The sequence below is a fragment of the Mauremys reevesii genome, linkage group 1 (assembly GCF_016161935.1).
Source record: "Mauremys reevesii isolate NIE-2019 linkage group 1, ASM1616193v1, whole genome shotgun sequence".
In the NCBI taxonomy this organism is placed as follows: Eukaryota; Metazoa; Chordata; order Testudines; family Geoemydidae; genus Mauremys; species Mauremys reevesii.
The window spans coordinates 256,414,659-256,427,918 of NC_052623.1; the positions used below are offsets into that span (position 1 = coordinate 256,414,659).

Below are 13,260 nucleotides of genomic sequence, written 5' to 3' on the forward strand. Positions count from 1 at the left end.
TTGGGAGGCTGGCTGGCTGGCCAGCTTTATGAAATGTTATTACCATGTTGTTTACTCCACTCCTTTCAAGGTATTTATAACATACTCGATAGACTGTCATTTTTCTCCTACTGACTCTGCACATAAGGGGTGGGGGAGGGGGACAAATGGGAGACAAGAATAGAGATGAGATCCAGGCATTCCCTAAGATTAGAAACAGAGGGTGAGGGAAGTCCAGAAAGTGCATTGTGCACAATTAATTAACTCAATGCATTATGGAGCAATTTCCTCTAAAATGTTAGGTAGTGACACAGAACTACTGTCCTGAAGAGACAAATACAGAGACTAAAAATTACACTGTCACAATGCACACTCACAAGGAGGCCTTAATTCTGCCTCTTCCTTACTTGAATATGCTTGACTTTGTAATCTTAATAATGTTCTTTTGATGTAGGGTTTGTGTGTGTGTGTGAGATATATAGACCCATATTTCCTAACACACGCTGAATACTTTGTGTTGCAGTGGCAATAGAGTAAACTGTAAACATAGTTTAATCCTCTAGTTTATGGTTATGTTGCATGAATGGAATGGTAAAAAAAAACAAACCAGCCAATGTAGCAGTGAATCTGGCCCATGTTCTCGCTGATCTTTTCTCTCTTTTACTCACATGTAGTGATTTCTCTTTGCAGTTATTGTCCCATTTAGACATAAATGATCTTGGGGTTCCACTAAGAGGGAAATTTTAATATTCTCTGAAGCTTTATTCATGAAACCACAAATCCTTTTGCCATGTCAACAGTCATCGCCTTTTCTTCCCTCTTTCTCTGTCTCATTGTTATTTTTCTTTTCAACTTCCTTTTGTCCTCCTTCTTCCCTTCTCATCCCCTGTGCTGTTCTTTTCATTCCCCTCTCGTGTTTTCCCCTTCTTCTATCCCTTTGTCTCTCACTCTATTCCCATCCCTCTCTTAGCCCTGCCCCTCATCACTTCCTTAGTTTTCCTCAATTCCTCCTCCCTACCTCTTCATTATCTCCCTGGCAATGAATGCACTTGATCCTCTGCATTATCTACCATTCCTTCTCTCCTGCTGTGATGGAGGGTTCTTCTCACATAGCTTCTACACCACCATCTTTGCTCCAGTGGGGTCTTTCTCCTGTCTGCATCCAACTCCCCGACATGTATCAGCCAGTTTGAAACTAGTAGATAATTAAACTGCAGGAGCAAAACAAGGAAGAGAAGCACTTAATGCCACAGGAAGTAAATAGGGACACTTGAGCCCAGGCCAGTTTGCCTCTCAGGATCTCCATGAGGCCATTTATAGTCACTTTTCTAACTGTAGCTGCAGTTCAGGGACATGATTCTTAAGTCCAGACAAGAGGTGCTCAGGTGCAGAGCCCGGGGATGAGAGTGAAGCTGGTCTTATGCCACTTTTGTGCTCTCCTGATCCTCTGGGCTACTGAGGGGCAATTTGGCCCATGTCTTAAGTTACAGCAGATTGAAGGCTCCTGTAATGGCACTCAGTGTTGTGGCAGCTGAGGAATCAATAGAGAGCCATAAACATGCTCCATAAATGCCCCTTATAGTGTGTGGAAGCATATATCACGATTCCCTTATAGCATGGGACGTCTCAGCAGGTCTCTCTTAAAGGTTCCTTTCCGTCCCTGGAATAATGTAGCCCAGTGCTTTCCAACCTTTTTTCATTTGCAAACCCCTAAAAAATTTCAAATGGAGGTGCGCGCCTTGTTGGAAATCTTAGACATAGTCTGAGGACCCCCCAGGGGCACGCAGACCACAGATTGAAAACCACTGTTCTATGGTAATGACAACCTTTTGCAGACCCCTTGTACCTAGTTTGTGGACCACAGGTTGAAAAACTCTGCTGTAGCCTTCTCAGGGGCAATGATCTGGCTTTTGGTCCTTACTTTTCATTAAGATTTGGACAGAAAAACACATTTTAAATAAAACATCTAATTGGCAACATTTGTCAATTAAAAAAAAAGTAAAAGTTTCAGGCATTGACATTTTCCTCAGCTTATGTGATTTTTCTTCAGCTTCTGGAAAAGACACCCACCAATTGGCTCTTCACTTTCTTCCTTTCCCATCACATGAATATTTCAGGCAGTTTTGAGACTCTGTAATGAGAAATAAGATTAAGCTAAAGGCACGTTAGTAATTTTGACAAGGGCTGAAAGTGCAACGAAAAGAATTTAAGAGCAGGCTGTATTTTAATACACCTGTATTCTGAGCAGAATCACCTGAGAATATATGATCACAGAAAAATGATATAAGCTCTTGTTTGCATCAAGGCTGTCTTATTTAGCACTCATGAAGCATATATCAGGAGGGCTCAGGTGGATTAATGAGGTAAAACGTATCCTGTATGACTCATGAACTGACTTCTTAAAACAGTATAAAAGAGATTTTGTCTTCCAGCAGAAAAATCATCTCTGTTTTGGAGCCTTTGTGTGTATGTGTGTATGTGAATATAATATAAATCAAATGAAGCACTGAAATGCAACATTAGTAATTAGTTGCATTATATCTCCTAACAGAGAGAACTGATCCTCACTCAGTGTTCTGATGGAGAAGAGTGTATTTTGTTAGACCTGCAGTTGTAAGGTGAACTAAAAAAACCCACCAAGCTAAGCACAGATTTGTGTGGAGAAACTCTTCACTATGCAGGTTTGGGATCTGAGGTGGGAATCCAGCCAAGAAATACATTTTAAAATGACCACTCCCTCTGTGGATTCCTTCATCACTTTCTCTGGTTTACCAAAAATATCCCACAATGCATCAGTTTTACATTGCTGATGAGTTGTTTTGGTTACAATGAAACATCTTCTGTCAGTGGGCCACATTCTGATACCCCTAATGATTCATAAGCAGTGATTCACTCCACAAGTAGTCCCACTGAAATCAATGAGATTCCTTGCAGAGTAAAGGCAAGAGTTATAAAGGTATTTAGGTGCCTAAAGAGACAGCTAGAAGTCTAATGGGATTGAGGTGCCTAACTCCCAGAGAAAGTCTACTTTAGGCCTGATCCAAAACTAATTGAATCTGGCCCTGGAACGTGACTGTAGCTTTGCTGTTCACCTTTAAAGCCAGGACCAGTTGTGGCTACATGATTTCAATGATGTAATAAAATACTTTGTGACACTGACATAATTTCACCACTGGGAAGGGAGGAAATAGCCCCCCTAGTGTCCTGTTCTGTGGGAGGCAGAGTGATATTTGTTGTGATTCACTGAGGAGCAATTGCTGCAGGAAGTTACAAAATTGCATTTTGGCCGAGGATACAAAGGCACTTTAAGAAGCCACAGTGAATCTGGACAACTTTACAATCCATTTATCAAAGTGCCTGCAATTCCCAATTCAAGGCAGGTGAAGCAATAATATAGAAGGAGCAAAGAAAGTAAATCTGCACCCAGAGCATTTTAATAAATAAAAAGTAAAAAAAAAAGCAAAACAAAACAAAAAAACAGTGCAGACCCATTGGGCTCTTGCCAGCTCTTGTTATTACAGCTGGAGCTTGGCACTTGCTTATTTACTGTTTCATTGAAAAGAGAAATATGGAATAAAGGATCTCTTACTGTTCAGCCCATAAAAGTGAAAGAGAAGGGGAGCGATAAGAATGAATCGCCTATTATTTAATGGGCTTTCTTAGACCAGTTCTGCAGGACTCAAACTGACTTCCCTGTATAACTGCTAGGCTTTCATCCAGGGGTTAGCCTAGCACTGCTGAGTTAAATTTAATCTTTTTATCATTTACTCCTGTCTCAGCCCCTGCTTTTTCCATTATCTTTGAGCATTCTCCTGGGCCTGCCTTAGAAAAGGTGTCTCATGAGTGAATGGTCACCACCAATGGCTTGCAGAGAAATTCCACTAATTCCTACCAATTTATTGGGTACAAGTTACTGCAGGTAGCACACAGTTAAAAATAAAAGACATATAGTTTATTTAGTGTTGAGGGTTCAATGCCTTTTGCTGTTTATCCGGGTGGGGGGGGGAGAGAGAGAATAACACATGCATCACAGAATTGTGACACATTTTTTATCATTATTATTATTATTTTATTAGTGATGCCCAGAGACTCCACTGTGCAAAGTACTGTCTAAACACATAGTGAGAAAGAGTCCCTGCCCTGTAGATTACAGTCCAAATAGTAAGACAGATAAAAAATGACAAAAACGTCCAAGGAGAAAATTGGGAACTAAAGCCCAGATTTTAAAAGTGTTTAGTTTCCATCTCAAGGTAAGTATCACTGCATTATATAATACAATGTCATCATGCAAGGATACAGCACTTTGCCCTTGCACAGCCCCAGAAGTTCTTTTGGGACCCTTTGTATACCTTACAAGTTAGACTTCCAGGATATAGGAATGGCCCAGTAAAATCAGGAGAGGGAAAAAAAACGGCATGTGTGCCAACCCTAATCTATCTGCATTGTGATTAGAGTTGGGCAAATAATGGGAAAAATATTGAAAAAATGTCATGGAATTCCTCAGATATGTTGTTTTACAATTGTAGGAACAGATCCTCCACTGATGGGAACTGGCATAGCACCATACCGATTTACACTAGCTGAGGACATGGCCCGTCATGTATCCAGCTCAAACTGTGATATAATAACCCCTAAGTATTTTCCTGGGTGCCTTTGTGAGTGAGCTACGGGTGGCTGACCTGATTGTGATGCTTCTGTTGTGAGTGTTTGCATAGAGAGAAATCTAAAAGAATCAAAGCAGAATGATCAGTGCAGACTGTGTTAGTGTCATGGTTACTGTAGCGAGGGAGGAAACATCTGGCCCCTCAAGGCATGTGGTTGGGACCAGAAGCTGAGGCTGGCAGGTGACTGCTGGTAAAGTAAGTGGAGGGGTGGGGGAAGAAGAGAATGCAGAGCCTATGATAAAGCTGGAAAAATGAGAAAGCTTCCTTGTGTGCAAACCTGTAGTACCGGTATCCTGTGAGTCTGTTTGGAACTGGAAGGCTGGAGAAACAATTGTTTGGGTTTTTTTAGATTGCATGGTCAGAACCTACCCACTGACCTTTGTTTGTTCCCATTTGCAAAGATGCTGCCATTGTGTTATCACAGGGTGAGACAGGAATGAAAAATGGGGGTGAATGGAGGCACAGGGCCAGATTCATCCCTGCCTAAGGGTGGCTTTACCTCATGCTCCAGATGTACATCCAAAGAGCCAATGCACTGATGCAAGCAGGTTCGACACAGTCATACCCCCTCTTACTCCCAGCCCTAGAACTGGGGCCCCTGTGGAAGCGGTACAGCTTTGGCAGAGCTAGATCTGTACTTGTCATAGCAGCCTCTTGTGCTGAGAGCATGCCCCAGAGAGGTCCTCGCCTGCCCTATGGCTTCTTTGCATCACACTGGCTGGTATAAAGGGGTTCTATGGCAATTATTAATTCAGCCCAGAGTCTGGGAAGTCAGGAGACCTCAGCCCAACTCTTGGGAATCAGCATACATCCTGAGTAGCAGACTGCGAGCCGGTGATCTTCCCAAAGGCTCGGAGGAGGAATCTTTAACTCCCACATCTGGCCAGGGAGCAGCTGCCACTGCAGCCCTGCCACTGCAATCGCCTTGATCCTGTCTGTGCTGCATCTTTCTGTAGGGAGCCAGAACATTTACAAAGCAATCCACTGGCTCTGTCCCCTGCCAGCTTCTGTCATACCCTCAGCCCCTCCCCACCCTGGAACACTCTGTGCAAAGTGCGGGATGGGGGAGGCGCATGGCCTGCAGCCCTCTCCTCAACACAAACCTTGTGCAGTGGAACTGCATCCGTTCTGCCACATAGGAGACCTTTGCACAGAGATGTTGCTCCTAAGTCTCTTTGGACCTCAGTTTCTTACATTGTAACAGGGCTGACACCACTTTGGACACGTCTACACTGCACACTCCTTTTGGCAGTGTGTAGAGTACATACACTACATGCCCTCCTAGCGTGGGTATAAATCATGGTGTAGACAGTGAGGCATTGCTTAGGCGAGGAAAGACATGCCTGAACCCTGTGGGTATTTACCCTACATGGCTCTTTGCATGCCCAAGCAATGCCACTCCCATGTACTCTGCTATTTTTAGCAGTGTAGTGTCCCACTTCCTCCTCACTGCTGGACTCTTTCCCTGCCACAGGGAAAGGCTCTGTCAGGGGGGAGGTAGCAGGGAAAGGCTCCGGCAGCTCTACACTGACACAGCCTTTCCCCACTGCCCTGCACCCCTCCGCCAGAGCCTTTCACTGCCACATGTAGCTACACACCACAGTGTCGGGGCAGCTTGGTTTTCACTGCAGCTTGTACCCCTACCCTCCATGGCACTGCCAGGGGTGTATAGTGTAGACATACCATTAAAGAGCTTTGTAATCCACTGATGAGAGGTGCGGCATAAATGCAAAATATTACTATTAATTGCTAACAGTATTGCCCATTCCTGCAGATTACCATGAAGAATGATCCCATTACTGGTCTCACATCTGTGATTCGATCACACACTACTTTTCAAGATATGGCCATTGTAAGGCAAATTAACTGTTGTATTACAGATATCTGGCCTTGTAAACTGTAGCTGTGACTGGATGTATTTGTCATCTGTCAGCTGTGTGCTGGCTGATGTGAAAAGAGCTAGTGGTCGGAGTCCAGTTCCTGGTGAGCAGATGTCCGCCTCAACCACCACCATCACCGCCACTGATAATCAACTCTATTGTTAGTCGTCTCAGCAAAGTCAAGTCAAAGACTGAAAGGACATGGAGTATAAAATACCTCTAGTGTGGTGATTCTTTCCTCCTGTTCAGGGCAGGGCTTAGACAGCTTCTTGGGAATGAAAGAAGCGTGCACTGCCACTACCCTTCTGTACAGATTCCTGGGTAAATTGAAAGCTGTGGTCTTCAAGGCTAATGGTGCTGATGTGCTGTATGAGTTTCCTATAGTCGTCATTAATTTTTGGAATGGGAAATTTCCAAATGTACCACCGGACTCCCCTATGCCATCACTTTCAAACAGAAACGGCTCTAATTAGTGTCCTGTGTATTAAAGTCTCCAACATGCCCACCTGTGGTATCTTCTAGTTAGTCACATTTGAAAGTGTTTTAAAATGTCAGCTCTGCACCACCCAGAGATTTCCCTAGAACAAGAGAACACTCACTAATCTATCTGGCTAGCTCAGCTTTGTGGTCCCTTGACACCATCAGAGCAGCACAAAGGGCCTGTGTCACAGCCAGAATCTGGATCTACGTGCTTTATAATTAGGGGCCAAAAAAAATTTGAAGAGCAACTAGCAGAAGACAGAAATTAACCAGTTTTTTTAAAGTACATCAGAAGCAGAAAGCCTGTCAAATAATCAGTGGGGCCACTGGAAAAGTGAGGTGCTAAAGGAGCTCTCAAAGAAGACAAGGCTGTTGTGGAGAAATTAAATGGATTCTTTGCTTTGGTCTTCACTGCAGAGGATGTGAGGGAGATTCCCACACCTGAGCCATTCTTTTTAGGAACTGTTCCAGATTGAGATATCAATGGAGGAGGTTTTGGAACAAATAGATAAATTAAACACTAATATATCACCAGTACCAGATGGTATTCACCCAAGAATTCTGAAGGAGTTCAAATATAAAATTGCAGAACTACTACCTGTTGCTTAAATCAGCCTCTGTATCAGATGACTGGAGGAAAAGTAATGTGATGCCAATTTTTTAAAAAGGCTGTAGATGCGATCCTGGCAATTACAGGCTGGTAAGCCCAACCTCAGTACCAGGCAAATTGGTTGAAACTATAGTAAAGAACAAACTTATCAGACACATAGATAAACACAGTATGTTGGGAAAGAGTCAGCACACCTTGGTAAAGGGAAATCATGCCTCACAATCTATTAGAATTATTTGAGGGTGTCAACAAGCATGTGGACAATTGTGAGCCATTTGATATAGCATACTTAGACTTTCAGAAAGCCTTTGACAAGGTCCCTCACCAAAAGCTCTTAAGCAAAGTAAGGATCAGTAACTGGTAAAAAGATAGGAAACAAAAGGTAACAAAAGGTAGGAATAAATGGTCAGTTTTCACAATGGAGAGAAGTAAATAGCTAGGTCCCCCCAAGGATCTGTACTGGGGCCAGTGTTGTTCAATATATTTATAAACAATCTGGATAAAGGGATAAAGAGTGAGGTGGCAAAGTTTGCAGACAATAGAAAACTACTCAAGATAGGTAAGTCCAAAGCCGACTGCAAAGAATTACAAATAGATCTTGCAAAACTGGGTGACTGAGCAAAAAAATGGCAGATGAAATTTAATGTTGATAAATGCAAAGTAATGTATACTGGAAAACATAATCACTACTATTCATACAAAATGATGGGGGTCTAAATTAACTGTTACCACTCAAGAAAGAGATTTAGGAGTCAACATGGATAGTTCTCTGAAATCATCTGCTCAATGTTCAGCAGCAGTCAAAAAAGCAAACAGAATGTTAGGAACCATTAGGAAAGGGATAAATAATAAAATAGAAAATATCATAATGCCACTATATAAATCCATGGCATGCCCACACCTTGAATACTTTGTGCAGTTCTGGTTGTCCTGTCTCAAAAAAGATATATTAGAATTGGAAAAAGTACAGAGAAGGGCAACAAAAATGGGTATGGGTATGGATCAGCTTCCGTATGAGGAGATATTAAAAAGACTGGGACTGTTTTGCTTGGAAAAGAGACAACTGAGGGGGGATATGAATCATGAATGGTCTGGAGAAAGTGAAGTAGGAAATGTTATTTAATCCTTCACATAACACAAGAACCGGGGTCACCCAATGACATTAATAGGCAACAGGTTTAAAACAAAAATAAGGAAGTACTTCTTCCCACAGCGCACAGCCAATCTGTGGACCTTGTTGCGAGGAGAAGTTGTGAAAGCCAAAAGTATAACTGAATTAAAAAAGAATCAGATAAATTCATAGAGGATAGGTCCATCAATGGCTCTTAACCAAGAAGGTCAGGAGTGCAACCTCATGCTGTGGTTGTCCCTATACCTCTGACTGCTAGAAGCTGGGACTGGACAACAGCAGATGGATCTCTTGATGAATTGTCGTGTTCTGTTCACTTCCTCTGAAACATCTGGCAGCAGCCACTGTTGGAAGACAAGATCCTGAGCTAGCTGGACCACTGGTCTGACCCAGTATGGCCATTCTTATACAGTAGAAAGTGGGCTTTTTTTTTCTTCTTGTGTTTTTAGCATTTTAACGTTTCTTTTGTCTTAACCACTTGGTTACAAGGTTTGGTTCCACCCAACACTGCTGATGATTTAGATCTATTATGAGTATGATCTTATTTCTAAAAACAGTAGCCCATGGCAGTCACATAACTTCTTTCCCTCCTTCTGTTAGCAACATGATGGTCCAATCTTTGCCATTCAGTTCCATTCCAGTAACTCTGTCCCCTGTGACTATTTCCTTGGTTTTAATTTCCAGTGTAGTTTTTCTTTAAGTATGTTATCCATGGCTCCTCCTCAGAATAAGTTAATCCCAAAGACTGAATTGTATTCTTTTGATCTGCCTTTCCTTCTTAGATATATTAATAATATTATTATTGACCATTATTACCATGCTTTTCATTATTTACTATATTCTTTCATCCACGAAGTGACTTTTATCCCTTTATTGAGGGCTCCAAATTACTTTACAAGCTTAAAGTGTTATACAACTTACATACCTAGGGATCCCTTTGTCCATTACCAAAATGCAGATGCCTGTTGGGTGAATTATAGCAGCTGTTTACTAGCAGACAACACTGCTCAGCATGGAACGTGAGAAATACTGTATCTAAGACCCTGTGATACCGTGCACCAAATTAGACCTGAATTATGTGGGCAGGCCCCTACTAGTTTTGTGGCAGAGCTGCCCTGAGTTCTGCGCCAAATTGGCAATTATATGTTAACCAAGCTTGAGAGCTTTGTGTGGCTTGTAAGAATGGGAAATGGGGAAAAAGCACTGTCTTGTAAGGCGCCAGGATGGATGGTTGGATGATATGGATGCCATTGAGGTGTTTTAAGCTACACAGGAGGGGGCTGTGCGCCTGAGTGGTTCAGAAGCTCTGAATGGCAGGTGCTTTCTCAGGGCCACTGAAAACAGGAAAGATGGGAGAACAGTCATGGGCCCAATCAAAACAATGAAAAGGGGGATAGCTGGATAGCTGCTGAGGTCTTCGATCCTTCCGTTCTTTCCATTAGCAATTGCAGTGTTCAGGAAGGAGGCAGGCTGGTTGGACAAAAAATAGAGCATTCCCCCCCCCCCACAACTATACAGGCAATCAGCTCAATCTGAATTTGCTCTGGCCTCTAGACACATCTAGCTCAAAGGTTGAAGATAGACATGAGCAAGAAAGCAAAGCGCTTCTCCATGTTTCTGTATGTATTCACTGTTTACTTGCAATCTTCTGATTCTGCATATATTCCTGCTAGTATCTTCTTTGCAAGTGCTGAGATTGTCAAAGGAGTTCAAATGAGATAGGTGCTTAAATCCCATTGAAATTCATTGAGTCGGATGCCTAACTCCCTTAAGCTCCTCCAAAAATCCCAGCCTACAACATTAGCCAAAAGAAATTACAAATGAGTCTGAACACAGCTAAAGCCAAGTGTTTACAAATCTGAATGAAGAGCAGCTGGGAAATGTTTTGCTGCTTTCTTCCAGTTCTGTTTGCAATGTGGTTGGAAGAACAGAAGCACAATAAATGCTAAATTTTATTTATTTATGAGATTGCCAAAGGTGCTGGTGGCAGTTCAGTGCCCAATTCCTATTGACATTTAATAGGATTTAGGCCCCTAAACACCATTGGTGCCTTTGAAAGTCTCTTCCTTATTGTCTGGAACTGTCTAGTAAGCTCCAGCCTGCCACCCAGTGACCTGCTAACACTTCCTAGGACAGAAGCTGAACCCTGACAGAGGACTCAAGTCCTGGACCCTGACTGGCAGAATGCTGGGAATCCTGATTGGTCCACAGCTTCTATATAAACCAAGCACAAGAACAGGAAATTGTCCATGCAACTGGGCTCCAGCCTGCTCTGGACTGTGTGGCTCCTGTGCCCCTGGCTTGACTTCCTTGCATCCAAACTTCTTGGCTTGACTCCCGGCATCTGACTGTAGTTCCAGACTCCAGTTTGTCTCCTGCTTCTCACCTCTTGGAATCTTGACCCAGCCTGACTCTGACTCCTGACCCATGGTTCTCATCTTCAGTTTGTCTCCTGCCTCGGACCCCCAGTATCCTGACCCGGCCTGATTCATGGTTGTGCTCTCAAGTTTGTCTCCTGCTTCTGATCTCCCAGTATCCTGACCCAGCTGACTCTTGGCTCCCGTCCCATGACTGTGGACCCGGACTGTGACCACTAGGTCTGTCTGCCCATGACCTGGCCATGACATTTATGAATTGAGGCAAAATGTAATTACCAAAATTGGGATTTGCCAAGACAGCAGATCCCTAGTCCTGAGGAAAAGGCCAGCGGATCTTGAAACGACTGAATAATCAGGTCTTCTGTTTTATCTCCATCTGAATGAAGGCAACCATTCTGGCCTGTTTTATATCTCTTCAACAGTAGAAGGGAGACTTCCAGTTGCACACACACGTGATCATTAACATAGATACTGTTAGGCTGGTATGCCCTAAATATAACCTAAAAACACAAGATAAAAATAAAACCTCCTGCCTGATCATGATGTATCTGTCAGTTCCACAATGTGAGGTCCACAACACTGACAGCAACTTGGAGAACTTCTCTGCTTGGAAACCTGTCAAGAACAAACCCAGGACTGTATGTTTGTTTCTTTTTTTCATGACTGCATTCCTCTGGCTGTCTATCTGTGCTACATTCTGGTGAGCAAGTTCAGTAGCAAAACAGCACAAGAAGCCTGGGTCTCAAAAGATTCAGGGTGAGAGGTTTTCCTTTGACTTCAGCAAGGCCCTTGGCTTCTATATTATTTGTGAGCAGTTTGTTGTGACTATTTGAAATTCAAACAGTGATAGTTAGCAGGGACTGGGAACAAAGGCAGTCAGGCTTCCATTGTGAATACTGACATGTAGGAATTCAAAATTTGTTTTCCATGGCTATTTTCTTAATATCCACTTAAAATTTGCTGTTTTTATGAACATCCCCACTGCTAAATCTATTCTCTAGAATATTCATAGAAGACAAACACAGAAGTGGCATGCGGAAACAGCAGAAAAAGTGAATTCAGCTTTTATTCCAGTAAATATTCTCTTTATTTTAGATAAACCCCTAGCTCTGCTGTGAAATCAGAAAAAAATGGTAAATCCTTAAACCAAAAAGAAGTTTGAGAGATTCAAGATATCTCAGTGGGCTTTCACTTTCCTAACTGAAACAACAGTTGGTTTAAATAGCTCACATAATTAGGGTTATACTAGATTTATTGAGGAGTACTTGTGGCACCTTAGAGACTAACAAATTTATTTGGGCATAAGCTTTCATGGGCTAAAACCCACTTGATGCATCCGCTGAAGTGGATTTTAGCCCACGAAAGCTTATGCCCAAATAAATTTGTTAGTCTCTAAGATGCCACAAGTACTCCTCATTCTTTTTGCTGATACAGACTAACACGGCTACCACTCTGAAACTGGATTTATTGTTCTCCATCCAATACCCATAGCTAAGTCCAGAACCCTTGAAGGTGATGTTGAGAAGAGAGAAAGAAATCAAGAAAATTAAATGGGACAAAAAGAAAGAAAAGGAGGGGAAAGGAAAGAATATAAATACAATAAACATATATATAGAGAGATAGGTGTTTGCCTCTCTCTCTATGTATATATCCTATTATATTTTGCAGGCATTGCATTTATTTCTGATGTTCCATCTATTGCAGAACAGCTTTTTGTAAAGGAGGTAAGAAAAAGAATAGCCCGAATCATGATTAGTCCTGACTACACTTTACATTGTCTGCAGTGGAGGCTGCTGCTGCTGCTGTAGAAGCTTCTTGAATAAAAACAGGGGGATAATAGGAGATACCTGAGATGTCACAATAGGAACAAAGAAGAAATACCTGGGCTATTTATAAAAAAGAAAGGAAAAAAGGAAATATTCAATTCTGAATTCAAACAGTATGAGGAGAGCTGAGAAGAATCAGATATACACTGCACAAGTGGATCTTATCTTCCCTCTGTATGAGAAGACAGACACAGGAGATTATAATACGGTACTTGGATGTTCTTACTCTTCATTCAGCCACTTATTGCATGTCTCCCATGATGAGAAACAGATTCCCAGGTATCTTTTGAATGTTTTTAATGTGACAGGAGACA

General features: G+C 42.3%; 1 protein-coding gene and 1 long non-coding RNA gene across 6 annotated transcripts in view; one reads left to right on the forward strand and one right to left on the reverse strand.

Annotated features, from left to right (window-relative positions):
* The window catches only part of CHRM2 (cholinergic receptor muscarinic 2), a 141,495-nt gene that overhangs the window by 78,039 nt on the left and 50,196 nt on the right, over positions 1-13,260 (forward strand). The window lies entirely within an intron of this gene.
* Positions 1-13,260, reverse strand: part of LOC120370428 — a 43,917-nt gene that overhangs the window by 455 nt on the left and 30,202 nt on the right. For 2 of the 3 annotated variants that reach the window (XR_005583734.1, XR_005583733.1), the window contains 2 exons: positions 2,050-2,110; positions 998-1,190 (listed from right to left, as the gene is read on the reverse strand). This is a non-coding gene — a long non-coding RNA (uncharacterized LOC120370428). The remainder of the gene's footprint in view (positions 1-997; positions 1,191-2,049; positions 2,111-13,260) is intronic. The other variant, XR_005583735.1, reaches the window with a different exon arrangement.